Genomic DNA, 22,147 nt, shown 5'->3' with positions numbered 1-22,147 from the left:
TCTAACTTGTGTCAAATTGATATAAAATGAGCTCGCAGAGGTGGCTTCTTCCATATGATAATCTTAATGTCTCTCAGGCCTGCTCTCATCCTCCTGTTGTGGGAAATGACCTTTCTGCTGAGCTCCAGGGATGCTCTGTGTGTGTTGTGGGGGAAGGGTCCAAAGAGGCATTTGACCCCAGCTTCTGGGGTTAGCCTTCATGCTAACTGAGACCCTCACTAACAACAGCTCATACAGAGCTCACACGGCAGCCCTGTCTGCAGCTGCAGAGAAAAATGTCCCCTGGGTCGATCGAGAAAATAAAAATGTCCAATTTGGAGAAGGAGAAAACCAGGGCTTCTTTCAAAGGCCGTACTTACAGCTTTAACGTAATGGCCTATTTCCACAGAGGCATGCCTTCGTGAAAGACTGTATTTCAGAAGACCCGCTATGGGGACAAAAAGATGAGCATAGGAGTACAGATATGGGAGCCATTAAAGATACGATCTCATCCTTTCCCGACGATGGCATCCTTCCGCCTGGACCTTCAAAGATAAAATGGGACGGGATGTATATGAAAACAGAAAACTCAAAGAAAAGCAATTTCACTCTCAGAATTCTACACGACTACAGGCCAGGCCTAATTTTGATAGCAATAGCCAGATTACCTGAAAAAAATTTATGATTATTACTATTATCCCGCTGACTGCCACGGAAGAAGAATGGCTGGTCCATTATCCTTGCAGGTGGGTCAGTTTATATGTGGTTCTTATTTTCTGAGAGGGACAGACCCCCTTTGACTCAGACAGTGGAGGGCTGCTGTCCTACTGCCCTCTCTGCTGGGGGTGCCCAGGAGCCGCCAGCAGTTGATGGGAGGAGACAGGGCAAAGTCAGAATTGGGGAGTCCACAGTGGTTCCTGGTCTAATCTCTCTGGGTAGCCAGGCACTACAGGCTTGAAACATTTGGAAGAGGGAGTTTGGGACCAGGGTCTGAGTTTTGTCTGTCTTTCCTTTCCAGGTGAGCGGCTGCGCAGAGAGGGGGAGGCGGAGCTCAGGCTGAGAGGAATTGCTCGGATTGGGAGCAAGGGCCTATTGTACTGGAGGGGCTGGTCCTCGCGAGTCTTAGATGCAGCCTTTTACTCCCTCCCTCACCCCGATTTCTAATGAAGTAGCTCTCCGAGATGATCCTTGATTATTCATACAGGTTTATTTGACGGTGGATATAAAAACATATACTTTATTCAGGATGAAAACCTCTTGTATACCCAGGAAGGGAAGGTCATTGGCTGAAGGCTCAGGCTTATCTAGATAGCTCATTAGATTGGAGGAAAAACTCCCAGGTGTTATGCTACCTGGCTGAGTGCCCATGGTCCTCATGGTTATGTGTTCCAGAGCAGCTACGGAGACAGGTGGGAACTGGCTCCACTTCTGCCGTCGAATCTCTGAGATTCCCTGGATTTAAACTCACTCAACCTTACCAGTTCTTATGTCTGTCTGGTAGCACGGTCCCACAGGATACAGGCTGTTATCAGAAGGAGTTCCAGGTTTGAATGGTTGCATTTCTCTCTTTTCCAGGGGCTGGTTTCTGAGAGTGTTGACTTCCTGTCTTCCTGAGGCCAGTCCACATGCCATTTGTCACCATGGTGGGCTTCTTAGGACCTTTCTCTGCAACCCCAGCATTCCCCAGACTGACAGCTCTTCACCATTCCAAAGAAGGCCATGGGAAAAGACTAGCAAAGAGAACAGAAAACCGAGCCCTTCACTCCAGAAGTGAACAGGAGACCAGACCAATCCTGCAGGACTTGTCATGCCTACAGTAACTTTTTCTTCTATCACCTGGGAAGCTACTGAGTGACGAATACCCTGGGGGTGTTAGAAAGGGTGTAGATCAGGAAGAGGGAAGGAACACATTTGTCCCCAAGGAGCCCAGAGTGATTTTTCACAGTCCACTCATCCCATGTTTACGGTTGGATTAGACACCGAGAAAGTGCCCTCATTTTTCTCTAGTTAAGAGCTCTGTACCCAGTTGTCAGCCACGGGGACAATTTCATGGTTGCAGGCTGTAATCTCGTGCAGATAGAAGGATGCAGCTGTAACTGAGGGGACAGTGGTCAGTCATATTAGGCAGGACCAGGAGAGTTTGCCATTTGTGACTGGCACCACGGTCTTCATTCTCCCTGTGTTCTGTCCTGTGGGTCTCCCTCTGTCATGGTCACAGCGTGTCCTGTCCAAAGCCAGGCTCTGAGAAGCCCTCTGTGCTCTGTTTTAGGGACAGCTCCCTATCCAGGGCTGCCTTTCTTCTTGTCTGACAGCAGCACTAAGGAGATAGTCACAAAACTGGCTTGGCACGCACAATCCTATCAGTCTAACCCATAGGCAGCTCCCAGATCACTGCTAAGGAAGAAAATGGCGCCCCTTGAGGGAAGGAATTTGAGCCAGGTATTGACTGTGTGCTTAGTCATCAGTACCTGGTACTTACTATTTGTCAAAATCCTCTCAGACCCAGGCAGAACCATATCCCACAGCAATTTAATGTGGACCAGAGCAAAACATGCTTAAAAGAAACTCAAGTGTGGGGCTGAGGAGATGGAAATGGCTTGGTGGGTCTGTCATCATCTAAGGCTCTGAATCTGGTTCATCTTCTCTGGCAGTTAAAGAACTAATAGGGAAAATCTCGAGCGTGACATAACAGCAAGGAGAGCCTCAGACTCAGCATCAACAGGTGAAGAAAGGCTTTCATTACAGCTGAAGAAACACACTAATTGGTTCCATATTTGGGGTAAACATATCCATGTCCAGTTTTGGACTTGATGAACCTGTATACCAGGAGTCAGGGGCCCTTCTGGTAGGAGGAAAAAAAAAAAAAAACAAACAAACCCTTTCAGGCTTTTGTCTCAGGTCAAGAGAATGGCCTGACATTTGCAGATCACTGTAAGATGCCGGAAGTTTGCTATTTTATTGACCATCTCTCTCTGTCTTTCAGGGATCTGTCACATTCCTAGGCCCCCAGATAAAGTGCTTGCTACTCACATGTGAAAACTGACTTTGGATCCCCAACACCCATGTGACAGCAGAGTGTGGTAGGCATATCTGGCTGTTGTCAGGTAACTGTGGGGTGGAGCCTAGAAGGAATGCTAACACCCTGTCTCAAACAAACAAATGAATGTCTTGTCTTAGGGTTTCCATTGCTGTGAAGAGACACCATGGTAGGCCCCTGTCACCACAGCCCTGGGAAGGGCGAGGAGAGTTGAAGTTTTTACAGTAATTTTGGTTCAGTCATGCATGCGGTTGAATTCGTCAGAGTTTGAAGTAGTGGATGTCAAGTATTCTATACTCAGAGCTAAAAGTCACACAGTGCATTCAAAAGGTTTCAAACATTAAAAAGGAACTATCAGCAATATTTGTTTTTAAGCACTGTGGTGGTTTGAATAAGCTTGGATCACGGGAAATGGCACTATTAGGAGGTGTGGCCTTGCTGGAGTAGGTGTGGTCTTGTTGGAGAAAGTATGTCACTGTGGGCTTTGAGACCCTTCTCCTAGCTAGTCTTCTGTTTGCCTTGGGAACAAGATGTAGGACTCTCGGCTCCTCCAACGCCATGCCTTCCTGGACATGCTTCCCGCCATGATGATAATGAATCCGTAAGCCAGCCTCAATTAAATGTTGTCCTTTATAAGAGTTGCCTTGGCCATGGTGTCTCTTCACAGCAATGGAAACCCTAAGACAAGACATTCATTTGTTTGTTTGAGACAGGGTGTTAGCATTCCTTCTAGGCTCCACCCCACAGTTACCTGACAACAGCCAGATATGCCTATGAAAGGGGCTATTTGCCCCCTCCTCACTCCTACTCTGCCCCTTCTCTCCCTGATCCCCTTCTCCCTTCCCCCTTCCCCCCTCTCCTCCTGTTCCTGCCCTCCCCCCCCCCACTCTGCTCCCTCCTCAACTCTCCTTCCCATGTCCTAAATAAACTCTATTCTATACTGTATCCATCATATGGCTGGTACCTGCAGAGGTACCCCCTTCCACCTCACCATACCTCGATCTAGCAAACATATTCCTGGCCCTCTTTCTTTTTATAAAACACAACACAGGGTAGCTGCAGCCCAGGTTAGCTTCTTATCTAACTAAGGAGGACCTTTGGATTCCTCCCCAGTTCTGAGATTACCGGTACTTACAATCACACCCATCTTAAGCATCAGTAATATTTACATAATTCATGTATATATTTGTAGAAAGGCACTAAACCATCAATGACGTGGACACACTGTCAAATATATTCAAACTATGATACGCAAATGGCTAATGAAGATTTGGACGGGTACTTGCTTCGCTACTATAATTAAACAGAGAAAATGGATAACGGTGTCCCCTCACCGTCATTGTACACAGTCATAGCATGCGAGTCCATGCACTAAACCACAGAGGCGTCTACAAACAGGAAGTGCCATGCGCCCGCCATGTTTGTTACAATGACTGTATTCAGAACACTGGCTGTAAAGGACTGGAGACAAAATCTCTTGTCACGAGGCATGCCTGTGCCTTCTGAGATTCTTATTTATTAATTCTTCCAGAAGTTTGATCTGAGAAAGTATTTTAAAATGCAATGCTTCTGTGCAAAGTGGCCTTGGTTAGAATATTTATAGTGGAAGCAAAAACTGGAAATAACTGGAAGGGTGGAAGAGACTGTGGTTTTATAAAGCACAGTAGCACCACCAATCACACTTCACAGAGCTCATGACCGCCTGGGGGACGCACTCTCTTTAGTATGTATTTGCTCCACCAAAAAATATAGTGTTGTGTAACTGTGGCTGTTTGGATTTTCTGATAACATGTTTTTTTTTTTTAAAGCAAGATTAATATTGTTATTATGACAGTGATTAATTGTTCATTTGCTCACAGCTATGATGAATGTCTGTGGACTTAAAGAAATACAAGGGCTGAGATGGTAGCACAGGTGTTAAAGCGCCTGAACTCTAAGTATGGCAACCTGAGTTCAGATCCCTGGGAACCGTGTCAAGGATGGACAGGGCAATCTCAGTGCAGATCTGGCAGAGAAGCAGGAGAACCTCCAGCTGGCCTGGCACATGCACCAGTGAATGAAGAGAGGCCCTCCCTCAAACTAAGTGGACAGTGGACAGATACTTGAGGTTGTCCTCTGACCTCCACATGCACCCTCACTCCCATACACACACACACACACTCCCATGCACACACACACACTCTCACACACATACTCTCACACACACACATACACACACATGCATACACACATACACACACTCTCACACACACTCTCACTTACACATACACACACACATACACACATGCACACACATGCACATACACATATGCACACACACATGCACACACACACATGCACACACAGACACACATATACACCCATACACACCTACACACACATACACTAATGTTTTATTTTTGTGCAGTTTTTTGATCAGTACTTGACATAAATTTAAACAACTAGATTCTCTCTTTAGATTTGTGCACATACTTGGAACATTTAAAAAATCATTACAAATGACTTGGTATTATGCGGCTTGTGTTTTTTCCATTCTGACATATGTGTAAATAATTTTTGAGGGGCGATAATTTGCCTTTTATTATTCCCACCACAGAGTAGGCATCTGTCATGAATGAAAATGTCGGGGCCTCTTCACTCGGAATGCACCTTCCGGCACTGGTGAGGAATGGCTTATTCACAGAGCTCAGCTGCTCTAGAGAGGCCTTGTCTCCTGCGCTGGCCTCCACTCTGCACTATTTGTGCTCAGTGTGTACAGCCATCACACACAGCAGAAGCTGTGTTGTGTAAAACTGTGGCGGGTTGGGGGGGTTCTATTTTGTTCATTCAGAATGCTTTGGAGGACGGTTATTCAACTGCATTATTATGGTAAACATCACACATTTATGTGATGTTGTAGAAACAATGGGGTGACTGGGTGACTAGTGAGTCAAAAGAGCAGGTGTTTGAGACTTATCGATGAGACATACACACGGGGGTGGGGAGAGAGAGAGAGAGAGAGAGAGAGAGAGAGAGAGACAAAGAGAGAGAGAGAGACAGAGACAGAGAGACAGAGAGAAATTCCAAAGGAGGGAGGTGGCTCCAGGGAGGCCCTTGATGACTGACAGAAAGCCTCCTATTCCACTGGAGCTTGGGACCCTCTCCCCTGAATACTGCTGCCGTGGCTTCTGTGCTTCTGTAGATCTGATCTCTCTCTACTACACATGTAAGTGGATGGTACCCATTCCCTCTGGTTACCTAGAATCTTGCCAAAGGAATCAGACATTTGGAACTTGGAGGCCAGTACCCATAGTGCACTGCTATAAAGTCATGGCCTCCCGTGAGCCTTCAGTAAATTAAGTGGGCTGAGCATACAGCCTGGTGATCCCTATCTGCCACAACACCACTTCTTGCCACCATATATCTTATTCCCCACAGCCATCAGGGAGCAATGGATAAAGCAAAAGGAAACTATCTATGCAATGGGATATTATTTGTCGATAAAAAGCCCTGAAGCACCAATATACAACTCAGCGCTGATCAGCCTAAAGACACCACGCTAAGAGAGAGAAGCCAATCACAAGGGAGCACACGTAAAGGGATCCCATTCCCACGAAATCATAGAAGAGGCAACACAGACAGACAGAAGACTGGGGATGGATAAGTCAGGAGGAGCAGTAATGGATGCAGGATTTGCCCTTGAGAAGAAAGTCCCACTTGGGAATTTGAAAGGCTGTGTGACTTGTGAATTTACTAAATGCTACACCTCGGATTCTATAAAATATCTGGTCCTATGTTATGCTAACGTCACTTCAAAGACAAGAAGTTCACATCATGTTGGTGCTTGGAGCTGGCACCTCAGCTGTGCAAAGACAGGTATGAGGTGAAGTTAAGTTACAACACCGGACAGAGTGGACAACACTGTAGGCGCTGGGAGAGGAAGTAGAAGCAGCCAGTGTGCTGATGGGGAAGGAACAGGGACCAGTCAGCAATGGTTGGTGGCATTCCCACGTTGACCACAGTCAAGCTCTCCAAGAGCCCTTGGGGAGTTCTCTTTTGTTTCACCTAGAGTGACTCTTTTGCCTCCTACTGTCCAACGGCTTCCATCCAAGCCATCTCTTTCTAGAAAAGAAGTGTAGATAGATGTGTCTTAAGCATCAGCATGGTCCATGACCTAACATATGGGTCTAAGACTCACCATCACTGCTCCTTGGCTGGATGCAGGGGGGTAGCAAGGAGTTTCAATCCGGAGGAGGCAGCAGGCAGATCAGCCCTGTGTTTGTGTTTGTGAGTGTTACGTTAACCATAGTGGCTTTTTCTTCACTGTGCCTGGAGCTGTAGATTGCATCTATTTTGATCACTGGCAGGGTATTCTATGTCTGTTTATCGGTGTTCAGCCTCAACTGTGTCCTTCAGGCCCAACCACTTGCGAGAGGATGTTGAATCAAAGCCATTTGTGGCTTGCAGTTTGAGTAAGTGCTCACGATAGATACACTTTGTCACTTGCCACATGCAGTAGGTTCCAGGCTGAGAGGACGTTTCCTTCCCTCTTGGGTGTTCATAACCCTGTGATATGGGGAGGACCTAACACCTGCCTTTTCTGGCAGGCCATGAATCCTGGTTGGATAAAGGGAGAGGCTTGCTTCGAGTCAGAGCCAGCAAGTATGGAGCTGGCACCATGGCAGAGAGAAAGCACACAGTACCTGGTTTCTGCCTGCTCCCATCTAGAGATTGCATGTGGGTGAATAGTTGAATCACAGAAGAAAACAGATACAAAGGAACAAACAGTGGCAAAGATGGAGCCCTTGTAGAAGGATGTGTAAGAGTAGCCATGACAGGGATCCTAGCTGCTCTTCTCTCTGTCCCTTAGAACCTAACATGTCTACCAGCATGGGGTAAGAGCCAGAATATGTTATGTGGCCTTTCACCATTATTTTCCCCCCAGAGACTATAGTCAGGTGACCTTATTACAGGTTCTAGGCCAAACGTTCCAGTAGGTCGTGACTTCGAGGAAGAGGCAGAAGCAGAGCTAAAGTTTCTCTCGTCCCTTGGGCAGGCCTCCATGAATAGGTGCTCCTTGCGGACATCCAGTCCCCCAGAGTCCTGTTCCTCCAGGCTCAAGATAGAAATGGCAATGAGCAAACTTAGACCCTTCTGTGAATAGGTTTGGGGTTCTCATGCACCTCCCTTTTCAATATCAGGTCAGTTATCCCAGCAGGAAAATGTGTCAGCTGCTGTTTTTGAGATGATAATTTTTAAAAAAGTGATTAACTAAGGGGCTGGAGAGTTGGCTCAGCAGCTAAGAACAGTAGCTGCTTTTGCAGCAGGGCAGAGTTTGATTCCCAGTACCCAGATGGCCGCTCACAACCATCAGGCAATCCAGTCCCAGGGTATTTGGCACCCTCTTCTGGCTCCTACAGGCACTGCACATATGCAGTGCATGGACACACAAGCAGGCAAAGCGCTATTAAAAGGCAGTGTTTACAGTGAGTGATACAAAGATTCACTATGACCTCCCTTGGTTTGTACCCATTTGTCAAGGGGATGATTCTAAGCCACTAGGGAAACTGCAAAAACATACAAGCTATCAGATGCAGAAAATTAGCTCTGATTAAAACCGTGACCTTGCTTTAGGTTAACAAAGTCAAACCTGACTATTCTATTCACCTGGTATGCTCAGGATCAAATCTGTCTCTTTGCTGTGGCTCGCAGGGCCCCATATCACATGGCACACCAGCACCTGACTTAATTGCACCTTCACTTGATATCTATGTCCTGTGCTCTGTAGCTCTATCGTGGCAGAGCCCTATTCTGAGTGCAAATCAGGATGGCTGTTTCCTGTCTTGGCATAGTAAGTCCCACAGGTCGGCATGTCAAGTCGTGGAGGATTCATTCCTGCTTCCCAGTGACAGGCTGTGGTCGAGGACCTAGTGATGCAAGTCACTTTTCTCAGAGGTATGTGCCCTGGGGCAGCTGCAGGCTGCTCCGTTTCCATTCTGTTCTCCCGTTCCAGCCTTAACCAACTGCAGGGGCTCTGTGGATAAGTGATGAGCAGCCTCTGACCTAGTCATGCGGCTAAACCTTAATGAGGACTTCATGGTCAGAGCCTCTGAGATCTCCAAGGCCCGAAGGTTTAGCCTGAGAGTTGGCAGGACCAGCGAGTGTTGCTGTGGGTTGGAAGGGCCAGGGAGCTGCGTGAGTTCTGAGGCTGGGCTCTCACCTGGGGGTGCTGCTCTTGCTTTGGGGGTGCTATCTTCCACAGGAAGCAACTAGAGGCAAGAAAGGGACTCTGATCTTGATCTCCACTCCACAGCTTGGAGGTTGGGACGTGGGGGAGTCTGATCAGTCTCAACCTCCAGAGCTGATGAACCTTCCTACCCCGACTTCCCTGTCCCAAAGCCCTCAAGGCATTGTAAGCTGGGCTTGCCTGGACTGAAGAGCAGGCAAGAAGGCCACACTCTGCCTGGCTCTCTTCTCAGCCATTTCTGTCATTTTTTTTCTCTACCTCCTAATTACCTTGGTATTCTCCAGGGCCACACTTGGTCTGTCTTCATAGTCACAATCTCCCTGGGCAATTTACCTCCTCTCCTACCCTTAATTAACATGCATTTGCTGATGGTAATTAAAGATCGCTCCGGCCCAGAACTTTAACCTGAGCTCTGAAACATACGGAGTTCACATGGGCCAGGCCACCAGCACTTGTGGACAACCAAGAAGGTGGACTATAGACAACAGCACCTCCTCACTCCTCCACAAGCCTGTTCCTCACCTTTCCACACCCCAGTGAGAAGTCTGGGCTATAGCCATAGTCTCCCCCAATCATTACTGACATAGATCAGCCTCCTGGATACTCTGGGATTATCTACTTCCTCTCTATCCATCTGGGCTCCAAACCTCAGCCAAAGGCAGTCTCCATTCAAGGCTCTCTCCAAGCCCAGTGCCATAAGAGCCACATTTGAAAACCTCAAGTTTAATGATACAATGTGGCATTTTCATAAGTCTGCAGAATTAGTTCAAACCATTACCGGTGATAGTTCACTGGCCCCCTCATTTGACTGTTGCCTCCTGGGCTTCTCTTCTGCAAACTGTCAGCTCACTGGGATACCTCGGCAGGGCAGGCCTGCTCTCCCCAGCAGCTCTATACCCAGCTAGAGTCCTCAGGCCTTTTGCTGTGAAACCATTCCTTCTGAAACACTCTTGGGGCAGGGGATGGAGGGGAGGGCTCATGGGATTCCAGGAGCCAATAAAACTTACAAAGATTACAGAGCTGCAGGTTTTACAAACCCCTCTCCAAGGTTATGCAAGCATAAACAATTGCTGGGGACAGGGACATCCTCTTTGATCAAACTGCTGGTGACTTGGACAAGGATACCAAGGATGAAGTTTGCGGGAGTCATTGCCCATGCTGGCGTGGGCTTTGAGTCTCCCACGCTCATATAAATAGGCCTAGAAACCACACTGGCTCATGAGCTGCCTCGACTTGGGTGGTGTCTGGTGCCAGAGGCCTGGCTGAAATGAACAAGCATTTGTGTGCATCTCCCCAGGAAAAGTCACAGGACACCTTGTCTAGTCCTGTCATCTTGGTCCACAGTGTCATCCCTTCCCCATCCAGCTGAGCCCAGGGACCACATTTCCAGGCAGGCAGAAGCAAGTGCCATGTGCTTGCTGCATAGTGCATGTAGAAGCCTATACCAAGGCTTGACCACAAAGACCTGCTGCTTCTTTATAAGGAGGATAGATGACTCGTGGTTACTGAATGATAACAAGAGGAGGCGCTGGGGTAAGTAGCTACCCTTCTTGCCTTCATTTTTAACATCAGTTGTTTTGTTTTGTTTTGTTTTGTTTTTTTAAAACTTCTGTCTTGGCTAGGGTTTCCATTGCTGTAAAGAGACATCATAACCAAGGCAACACTTACAAAGGACAACATTTAACTGGGGTGGCTTACAGTTCAGAAAGTTCAGTCCATTATCAGTCATCAAGATGAAGCATGCCAGCTTCCAGGCAGGCACGGTGCAGGAGGAACTGAGAGTTCTACATCCTGTTCCAAAGGCAAACAGGAGAAGGCTGGCTTTCAGGCAACTAGGAGGGTGGCTCAAAGCCCACCCCCTCACAGTGACACACTTCCTCCAACAAGGCCACACCTCCTAATGGTACCATTCCCTAGGCCAAGCATTTTCAAACCACCACACCCTTCCAGGAAATCCCTCAGCCCCAGCATGCAGGGATGGTCTGTCTTTACATATGGAGACCCCTGAAGAGAAGCCAGTGGTGATAGGGACAGAGTGGGTAAATGGTAGCTGTGTGAAGGGCCAGCCACACAGCAGTAGCCTGGGTAGCAGCAGGGCACAGAACTTTCTGGAACAACCCCTATCCTCATCTGCCACTGTTGGCACCTAAAAATAATGGCTGCCCTTCCCTTCGAGACCCTGCAGATCCCACACCTACACAAGCGTAGTGCCTGGATTTGAGACATTTTAACCTGTCCTTCTGTTTTCTGTTTTTTTTAGGTGATCTTCACATAAATGTCTTCACACCCAAGGTGGCTGCGCAGTCCTCTGGGTGTCAGCACACAGCAGGGAGGTGGCAAATGGGAGGAGGTGACAGATTGTGCCCTTTGTTTTCAGATCATCCTTGGAGTATCCACAGAGAGAAGCTGGTGAGAAAAGTTGCTGCGAAGCTATTTTTACATGACAAGTGCGAGTCCCTGGGGCAGTGTCTGTTTCTAAGATATCTGAGGCACAATGGGCAGGGTGCCAGGACTCACCTTCAGCTAAGAGACTGAGGGGACAGTTCTAGTATGTTCTCTAATATGTAGCTGGGCGACCCTGTTGGTCTCGTTCTCTGAGTCTGACCTTAAAAGGATGCCGGGTGGTCATGCTCATGCATGTTCTGGGATGTTGGGTGGCCATGCTCATACATGTTCTGGGGATCTGCTTAAGTGAAGGGTCACTGCCCAAGTGTGGTCTGAGACACCCACTGTGGCAGCTAGGCTCCACCCTAGGGTCTGCCCTATGATGATAAATAGAAACCCATATTTGAACAAATACCCTTTGTGGTGCACATTAACTTCTCAGATGGGCCCTTTTAAAGGATTTGTTATCTCAAGACAATGACTTACTGTTGGCTGTCCAAACTCACAAGAGTTTCAAACCTTTGCACCCCTCCCCGATCTCTTACTCCCTAGATCCAAAAGAAACATAGAAACCTGATAAAATATTCTTTTGTCTGACCTGGTCACTAAAACCACCTTGACATCCATGTGCCTAAGTAGAAACCCCCAAGATAGTTGGTGCTAGCCTAGCAGGAGAGAGCATCAAAGTGTGTTTTCACATGGTCACTAGGATGTCGTAGTGACACATGGATCCCAAGGAGACTGACATCCCAAGGCAGTAAGTAGCTGAGTCCCTTTGTCCATGTGGAGTTTTAAGGATGTGGGAATTAGATAGAATATGCTGTGTGTAACAAGAAACTGAGGCCACCGAGCAGTCCTTGAGAAGATCTGTGAGTCTTTCTGTCCCTCAGGCTCCTTGAAGACACTCCTTAGACACATAAATGTACTAAATACTGGGCACCATCCTCAGCGCACCAAACTGAAGCTTCTTCAGTAGCCACACAGAGCTAAAAAACAGCCACAAACATCTCTAAGTGTGGGCCCCTGCATGTGGGCAGGAGCCAGTTCTCTGTGTGCCCATGAGTGTGCTTGGGTTCCACAGAGTTCTCAGATGGAAGCTCTAGAGCAGTGGTTCTCAACCTTCCCGTGTCACCATCTATGCTGGAGACAGGACCCTCAGCTGATGGCATCCCTTTGATTGTTCACCTCTGTCCTGGCTGGAGAAATGGCTGAGATTTACAGGAAACAGTAGGATATTAAAATTTTGCTCAGTGACATGAGAGAATAAATATTATTCTCATTGTTTAGATTTCAGATTCTGTGAACTCAAAAGAAAAGCCTCTAGGGAAAGAAAAATAGAAATGATGGCATTAAACATACCGTCCCGCAGTGCAGGGCAGGCTTACTTTTCAGCCTCTTAGGGATCTCCCTGTAAAGGTCTTTTCTAATGAACATAATTAAGTTGACAATTTCTAGCCCAAGGGTACTCAGACCTGAGTTTTCTTCAAGATTGGCTGGGGACTGAGTTGTTTTACACATCCAATTGCAGGCAAGATGCCAGCTCTCAGAAACAGTATTTGCATGCATCACTAATACTGTTCCCCTATTGTCCTTTCTGATTGACTCATACCTGAGCTAGAGGACCTAGTGGGTGAGCCAAGCTCTGTCTGGCTTTTAGCATGTTCGGGTGCCTTTGTTCAGTACACAGTCTTTACAACTGCACACAGCTGCCCGGTTCTTCAGTTCCACAGTTTCCTTATATGGAGACCCTAGAGCAGTGGTTCTCAACCTTCCTAATGTTGTGACTCTTTAATACAGTTCCTCAGGTTGTGGTGGCCCCCAACCATAAAACTATTTTTGTTCCTACATCACAACTATTATTTTGCTACTTCTATGAATCATAACATAAATGTCTGTGTCTCCCAATGGTCTTCGGCAACTCTGGTGACAGGGTCAGTCTACCCGCCCCCCCCCCAAGGGGTCGTTACCCACAGGTTGAGAACAGCTGCTTTAGAGCAAGTCAACCATAGCCACTTCATGTATTCATGTCTCCCGAGGTGCTCATGGGGACAAGGGACAAGTGAGATTCTAGGTGGAAAACAGTGTTTGAAAAATCTGTGGGGGTTAACTCAACTTCTTGAATCACTGTTGCACATTGGAGTGCCATCATGGGTGTGGTTGGAAATAGGCTCTGATGTGAAGCCAGCAGGTTTGCTTAAGGACTTGACCCCACCATTATGCCTGCCAAGTCCTAGGCATGTGGACCCAGGGAGGGGCCCTTCTCTACCTCACTGGACATATTTCATGCAATGCTCCATTTTGTACCTGTCTCTGTACCATTGGGTTACCTGTCCCTGTATAGTTGAGATGCAGTCTCCTGAATCTGCCAGTGAGCAGACTTCATTTCCAAAGACAGACAGACAGACAGACAGACAGACAGACAGACACACACACACACACACACACACACACCTCTGCCTTATTAGTGGTTGTCCTTCAAAGAAAATAGCATGATATTCAAATGGCCTGTTCTTCTGCGGAACACCAGCCACTGCCTGTCCTCGCCCCTTTTCTATCCCCAGCTGCAGCCAGGTTCTCAGCCTGGACGACCTTTGGGCATTCAGCAGAGTTGGGGACCCTGGGGCTCTGCCTAGGGCAGGCGAAGATGGAGCTGATGCTGCAGCGGGGAGGCCTGGGTAGGCTTTGCTGCCCTGTAGTGCCTGAGGGGCATTTGTAGAGAATGTGAAGAAGATAGAAAGAAGCCCTGTGACTTCTGATGCTTGGACTGACTCTCTCTCTCTCTCTCTCTCTCTCTCTCTCTCTTTCCCTCTCTCTCTCTCTCTCTCTCTCTCTCTCTCTCTCTCTCACACACACACACACACATACACACACACACGCAGAGGCTGCTTTCATATTAGAGATCAAGGGCACTGTCCTAGCTATTCCTGATACTCACACCAGCTTGGGGAAGATGAGCTTAGGCTGACTAACATTATTTATTGAGTATCTGCTAATCACCTATTAAGCCTCATCCGTAAGAACCATGTAACAGTCTCTTTCTCTCTTCTTCCCTCCCTCCCTCCCTCCCTCCCTCCTTCCCATCTCTGGTACTCAGAACCTTGCACCCACTAGATGAACCACACCACAGTCTGCAAAGCTCCTGTGTGTACATTTATTACCCCAAGTACCCCGCTCCCCTCAGACCTTTCTTTCTGTGTCTGTTCTCTTACTTCCTGATACTTTAAACTATATCTTCATCTTGTAGCTGCCCTGACTCCCAGCTTCCAAATCCGGTGCCTTCTTCTTGCAAATTTCTTTTCTCTGGAGTGTGAAAGGTTCCTATAAGAAACTGCCAGACCTGCACATGCTCGGGGGTACCCTGCCAGGCAGCAGCCCTCCTGGGCCATGGCATCTTTTATTTCTCTCAAAATAATGACAGTGAACAGTGACTGAGCTGTTCTCAGCAGTCCTCACTGGGACACAGAGCAAAGATAAGTGATGTATGATTACAACACAACAAACACGGATAATCCCCACATGTTGGTTGGAGCACTCGTGTCCCCAGGTCGCTGAGTTGTGCTGCAGCTAAAGAGAGACATAAGTCCTTTAAAACCTAAGGCAAAATACAAAGCTATGACTGGATGTCGTTGTCAACAATAACCCCAGTCTAAGCACAGGCTATCAGATGTGGCCGAGCAGCGTATATGGCTTTCACACCTGGGTTTCAAATGACCATCTCTAATCACAGAGCCAGCAGTCCATGGCAAGGGGGCCAACTCTAAGACAGGGGAAGAACACAGACAAGCTGTTTGGTGCATCTTGTAGTGCCATGAAGTGAAGATCTTCTAAAGAAAGAATGGAAATCAAAATGTACAGCTGTTCAAGTCAGAGGCAGGAGCAAGAGAGACAGAGAGAGAGAGAGAGAGAGAGAGAAAGAGAGAGAGAGAGAGAGAGGCTGAAGCTGCAGCAATCTAAGTTCCTACCTAGTAAAGCAACACCAGTGCCAAACTGAGGTGTAGAGCAGCATAGCTATCCACAGCCACGCCCATGATGCAAGAAATGCCAGGGAGAGGACAGGATGCTCAGGTGACCTCCAAAAACAGTGCAGCTATTCCATCCAAGTGGAGAGGGACTCTTTTTAAATTAATTAATTAATTAATTAATTGTGTGTGTGTGTGCATGCACGTGTTCATGTAGAGGTCAGAGGACGACTTGTGGAGGAGATGGTTCTCTCCCACCATTCATCAGCAAGTGCTTTGTCCACCGATCTATCCCAGCATCCTGGGACTGTGGAGCCCACCCAGAAGTGAGGGAGGTAGAAGCCGCCATGCTGGCTGTGACAGCGGCAGCCTTGCTGTCATGTCAGATCTGTGATTTGGACTTGCAACAGCCTGGGCTGAGGTTCTGGATGCTTTTTTTGGTGTGTGATTCTGTAAGCTCTCCCATAGCTTTTAAGAACATGCCTGCTATTTTCATTTAGTTAATGCTGCTTCTTGTTACACTGAAGCAAGAGTACTAATCTATTCAGGCAGAATAACGTTAAGTGCACAGGGCGCAGGGTGTGTGGAAATCCACAGTGAGCTCAAAGCTAATGTAAACTACAGCGATAAGCGCAATTCATCGGTGATTATTCATGCAAGACAGGGGGCTCAGCGTGTAGGCTCCGAGCTTGATGATCTGTGCTCATTCTGCAGGACCCACATAGTGGAAGGAGAGAACGCCCCCAAGTTGTCCTCTGACGTTCGAATGTGTGACCTACATATGTACTCCAAGTAAAATAAATAGAAAGAAACTATCAATTAAAGCGATAAGACAAAAAGTCCTGAGAGCGTAGGCAGGGCCTTTTGAGGACTGAAGCATGACAAAATTCTTGCCAAAATCTGAAAGGAAGTAAATAAATTACGGCAAAATTTGCCAGAAAAAGACCTTCTAGTTGAGTCAAATTCTTAATGGTTATCACCAAATCAATGAATATATTATCTGTGGCTTCTTGTCAGCAGAGGAGCAAAGGAGGAATGTAGAAAATTTTATCGACTCAACAACATGGAGAAGAAGTTGAGAACTGCCTCCTGATCCATAGGCAAAGAGAGTGACTATGGGCTTAGCAAGGGATTTTGAAACCTCAAAACACAACCCTAGAGACACGCCTCCTCCAACAAGGCCACACCTCCTAACCCTTCTAATTCTTTTCAAATAGTGCCAGTGCCTGGTGAGTAAGCATTCAAATATATAAGACTATGGGGACCATTCTTATTCAAACCATCACAGGAGGTAAAAATAAATCTTAAAAATCTAGCTAGCTAGCACCAATTATAAGAAGAGTGGAGGACAATATAAAATTTCATAGAAAAGTTTCCGTAAAAAACAAGAAGCAGTATCCTTTACGAATTAACAAAATTAGGATAACAACCTTAATAACAGGCAAGGTAGAGTTTATGGTAAATAGCATCATGAAAAATAAAGGCAGGCACTGCATAAAATAACAACCCAGTAGGAAGAATCATTTATCTGTATGCCCTTGACAAACTGTCTTAAGATGTACAAAGTTTACTGAGAGAATTGCTTTTCCCTAGACAGTATTTAACTATGTATCTCAGTCTATATTCCAACCCAGGAGCATCCTACTTCAGCCTCCCCAAGTGCAGAGATAAGAAACTTAGGAGAGAACTTAACCCATACACATTAGAAACTTATGTATCAAATACTTACGAGAGAAGTTAGTAGCTAACAAAATTTAAATGACTAGGATGTAGGGACCGGAACAACAGCTTGGTCGGTAAGATGCTTGTTATATAAGGACAAGGAGCTGAGTTTGGTTCTCAGAACCCATATGAGAAGGCTCAGGGTGGCCACACATTTGTAACTCCAGTACCCTGCTGGCAGAAACAAGCAGATCTCTGAAATCCACTGGCTACTCAATTTAGCCTGATCAACAAGGTGGATGGTACCTGAGGAACAATACCAGAAGTTGACCTCTGATTTAAACACACAGAGACACAGATATACAGGCACACGCATACAGACACACACACAGAGAGATATACAGACACTCAGACGCATAGAGACACATAGACAAACACACACACAGAGATACACAGACAAACACACACAGAGAGACACACAGACAAACACACACACACATAAAGACACACAGACAAATGCACAGACATACAGAGACATACAGACACACAGACAAACACACACACACATAAAGACACACAGACAAATGCACAGACATACAGAGACATACAGACACACAGACAAACACACACACACAGACACACAGATGCAGAGACAGATAGACAAACATGCACACACAGACAAACACACACAGACACACACACAGAGACATACAAACACACACAGATACACAGAGACACATAGACATACATATAGACAGACACAGAGACACACACACAGACACACACATGCACACTCTACACACACACACACACCAGAGTATATAATGCATACAGAACCTCCCATTATCCCTCAAATTTAGAAGAGACATTGTTTTCAGGAAGAAATATACATGTATTAAGTCACAAAAAATTCCAAAACATTTTTAAAAATTCATAAGATATAGATCACACTAGCTAACCAACTTGCAATTAAATGGAAATCAACTTGAACAATCTCCTGGTGAACAATACCCTTCTCTGTTAAGGAGCAGCTTAAATGACATTTATTAATAACTCAGATTAAGCAAAAATTCACAATAAAAATTATAGAGCATCTCAAATGAGTAGCATTAAAATGCTACATTCTTCAGGTCTTGAAAGATGTAGAGAAATTAGTACGTGGGGTTTAAATTACACCCTTAATGCATTTATTAAAACAGTTTTTAAGTAAATGCGTTTGTTCAAGTCAGAAAATGGAAAAAAATCCCACGCAAGTCTAAAAAAAAAAAGAACAAAAAGAAAAATAAGACATTAGAGGCGATATTAATAAGCTGAAATGTAAGAAACAATAATAAAGCATCAACCTCCAAAAGCATCTCAATAAGATGTTGATAAAACAACATAACCCATTAAATCAGAAAAGGAGCAGAGACTTGAGATCAAGAACAAAAATGATCACCATTTAGAAACCGTGAGAGACAGCTAAGAGTTGATAACAGCAGATTTGAAAGCCTAGCAGAGATATAAACATTTCTAAAGAGTACAGTTAAGATGCGGGCTCAGGATACATTTTACAACACCCTAAAATAATATAAATTATTGTGCGGCTACAGTGAGCACAAGGTTCAAGCATGGAGAAGGCCCACTTTTCCTGGGAGACATCTGCTGTGTACAGAACAGAAGCAATCCCATTGGGTATGTGTGATGTGTGAGAGAAAGGGCATGGGACACCACTGGGCTGTCTGGGATGCTGGGCAAGAGTTAAAAACCACCTGCTAACCTGCTGTCTTAGGGTTTTACCGCTATGAAGAGAGACCATGAACAACACAACTCTTATAAGGACAACATTTAATTGGGGCTGGCTTACGGGTTCAGAGGTTCAGTCTATTCTCATCAAGGTGGGAACATGGCAATATCCAGGCAGGCATGGTACAGGAGGAGCTGAGAGTTCTACATCTTCATCTGAAAGCTGCTAGAAGAAAACTGGCTTCTAGGCAGCTAGGATGAGGGTCATAAAGCCCATGCCCACAGTGACACACTTTCCATACCCACCCCAACAAGGCCACACCTCTAAATAGTGCCACTCCCTGGGCTAAGCATATTCAAACCATCATACCTGGTAACCCTTATCCACCTGACCCCCAGAAGGGGAGCTCCAACCATAGGAGACTAACATCCACCACATGCCTTGCCCTGAGAAACTCCAGCTGCCCACTATAGCTCCGTGTACTTCAGCCCCCTGTGCTTTGAGGACATTTTGTTTTTTTCTCCTCAGGCAGACAACACAAGCTGATACACAGGGAGTAAGGAATTCACACTGAAAACTGTCACCAAGAAAGAGGTTTCTTCTAAAGATGAGGATAGATTTTGATAAGTTATGGTACATTTTGCTATACTTAAAAAACAATCTCTGTGTGTATGTGTTTGTATATGTGTTTGTGTATATAATAATTGGGTGTGCATGTGTGTGTGTGAGTCTTTGCCCTTTCTTTCTTTCTTTCTTTCTTTCTTTCTTTCTTTCTTTCTTTCTTTCTTTCTTTCTTCCTTTCTTTCTTTTCTTATTTATTTATTTTTATTCAGACAGGGTCATTTTGCTCTCTGTTGCTCTATATCCCTGGCTAGCTGATTCACCAGGCTCCAGGGAGCCTCCTGCATCTACCTCTGTTTCACTATATGAACAGTGCAATTACTTGACACACTGTACCAGACCTAGCTTTCCACAGGTTCTAGGGACTTGAGCTCAGGTCTTCGTGTTTGCACGGCAGTTGCTTTGCCCACTGAGCCACCTCTCTGGTCAAAGATGACGATCTTAAATAATCCTTCAAGAGACGAAAATCGGTCAAGAATGGTAACATCCATCTGTACAATCAAAAGACTCAAGAATGGTCCTAAGTGGGCTAAGGGAAACCACCATTTTAGTCATAGCCTCACCTGGTGCCAATTTTATATATGGTGCCAGTTATAGAAGGAAAGCTTAGCTCCCAGGAAAAGGAGCTGAGATGTTGTGATAAATAAAAACACGTCATCTCTCACAGGGACCTGTCATCAGTTACAACAGAGGCCAGGAATGGTTGGTACAGAATCCTGGCTACCAGGAATACCAGGGACCTTAACAGCACCAAGGAACTACCCTGGAGACCAGGCCTGAAGTTAGCTCATGTGAGATCCCTTGGGACCACAAACACAGCCAGTGCTGGTAAGCTGAGGACCTGCATATATGGTTGGAAGTTTGCATATTCAGGTCTGTTGTCTTGGCTTAGTTAGAGATGGGATCTGGTGAGGGGCAGGCCAAACAAAGAGCCCTCTGAAACTGCTTCCTCCTATCCCTCATACACAAGCCAGGTAACCGAGTCAACGGTAACCACTATTAGATTCTAAAATGATGGATAGAAATTAATTCTTCTTTTTTTTTTTGATTTATTTATTTTGTATATGTGACTACACTACACTGTAGCTGTCTTCAGACACAACAGCAGAGGGCATAGGACCCCATTACAGATGGTTGTGAGCCACCATGTAGTTACTGGAAATTGAACTCAGGATCCCTGGAAGAGCTGTCAGTGCTCTTAACCGCTGAACCATCTCTCCAGCCCCCAGTGCTATTCTCCTAAAGACCTAAAAGTACATGGTGGTGATTCTCATCCAGAATCACTTCAGGGGGTCCAAGGTCCCCATCTGTGCACTTGCACATATAGGTTTATATACATACACATAAATAAAAATAAAATAATTTTTAAAAAACTAGATCTCCAGATATCAGGAAATGGTGCACGGATTGTTTGGATTTCTCTGTCTGGGTATTGGCTGTCTCAACTCACTGGTCCTTTTTATATTTGATTATATTTTTTGTTCCTCACTTGCTGAAGCCATTTAGTATATCTAATCCTTTGTCATATCCTGAAAATTGCTTCCATAGCCTATGTAGCATGCTTGTTTACCTCGTCTATGTGTATCTTTCATCTCCTTTATAGCTGCTTTAAACTTATTTCCATTCTTATCATTCCGTTCAAATCACTGCCTCCCCGTGTCTTGACAGTGCCTGTGCTATCAAACATGTTGAGGACCTCTGTATCCTCATCTTGCTAACCCAGCTATTTGTAAGTCCTTGGCCTCTTTTGAATTGGTTTATTTTTTGAGACAACACCATTGGGTTGTCTTACACACGGTAGGAAACTGGGTACCTCCTGTGGCCACAGGTCCAGAGCTGACCTTGGCTGCCTATGCCTGCCTTTTGCCTCATCAGAATCCAAGGCTAGCCTGAGCTACAAAGTGAGTTCAAGCCCAGCCTGGGCTATATAGTGAGACTCTGTCTTTAAAAGAAAAAAAGTAGATTTAAAAGGAAGAAGAGGAAGAAGAGGAGGAAGAGGAAGAAAAAGAGGAGGAGGAGAAGGAGAAAGAGAAGGAGAAGAAAGGAGGAAGAGGAGGAAGAAGAAGATGAGGAGGAAGAAGAGGAAGAAGAGGAGGAAGAAAATGAGGAGGAGGAGGAGGAAGAGGAGGAGGAGGAGGAGGAAGAGGGCGGCACTGAGGCAGCCTGGTGTGTCCTGAGAGCAGGACAGATCACATGTGCACAATATGAGTCATACAGCTTTCAAACATCAATACTTACAAACATGAAAACTATGGACATTCCTAAAGAGCTGACACAGAATATGCCTCACCAACTGTGATGTGCATTGAGCTTGGCCTGTCATGAGGGCAGTGCCTTGTATGGACCATTCTCATGATTACTGACCCTGTATGGATCATTCTCAGCATCACTGGCCCTATAGGGACCATTCTCAGCATCTCTGGCCCCGTATGGACCATTCTCAGCATCACTGTCTGCCTATGGACCATTCTCAGCATCTCTGGCCCTGTATGGACCATTCACAGAATCACTGGCTGTTGCTGGGCAGTGGTGGCACATGCCTTTAATCCCAG

This window comes from Arvicanthis niloticus, chromosome 17 (genome assembly GCF_011762505.2).
Source record: "Arvicanthis niloticus isolate mArvNil1 chromosome 17, mArvNil1.pat.X, whole genome shotgun sequence".
Lineage (NCBI taxonomy): Eukaryota > Metazoa > Chordata > Mammalia > Rodentia > Muridae > Arvicanthis > Arvicanthis niloticus.
This window is presented reverse-complemented; position numbering follows the sequence as displayed.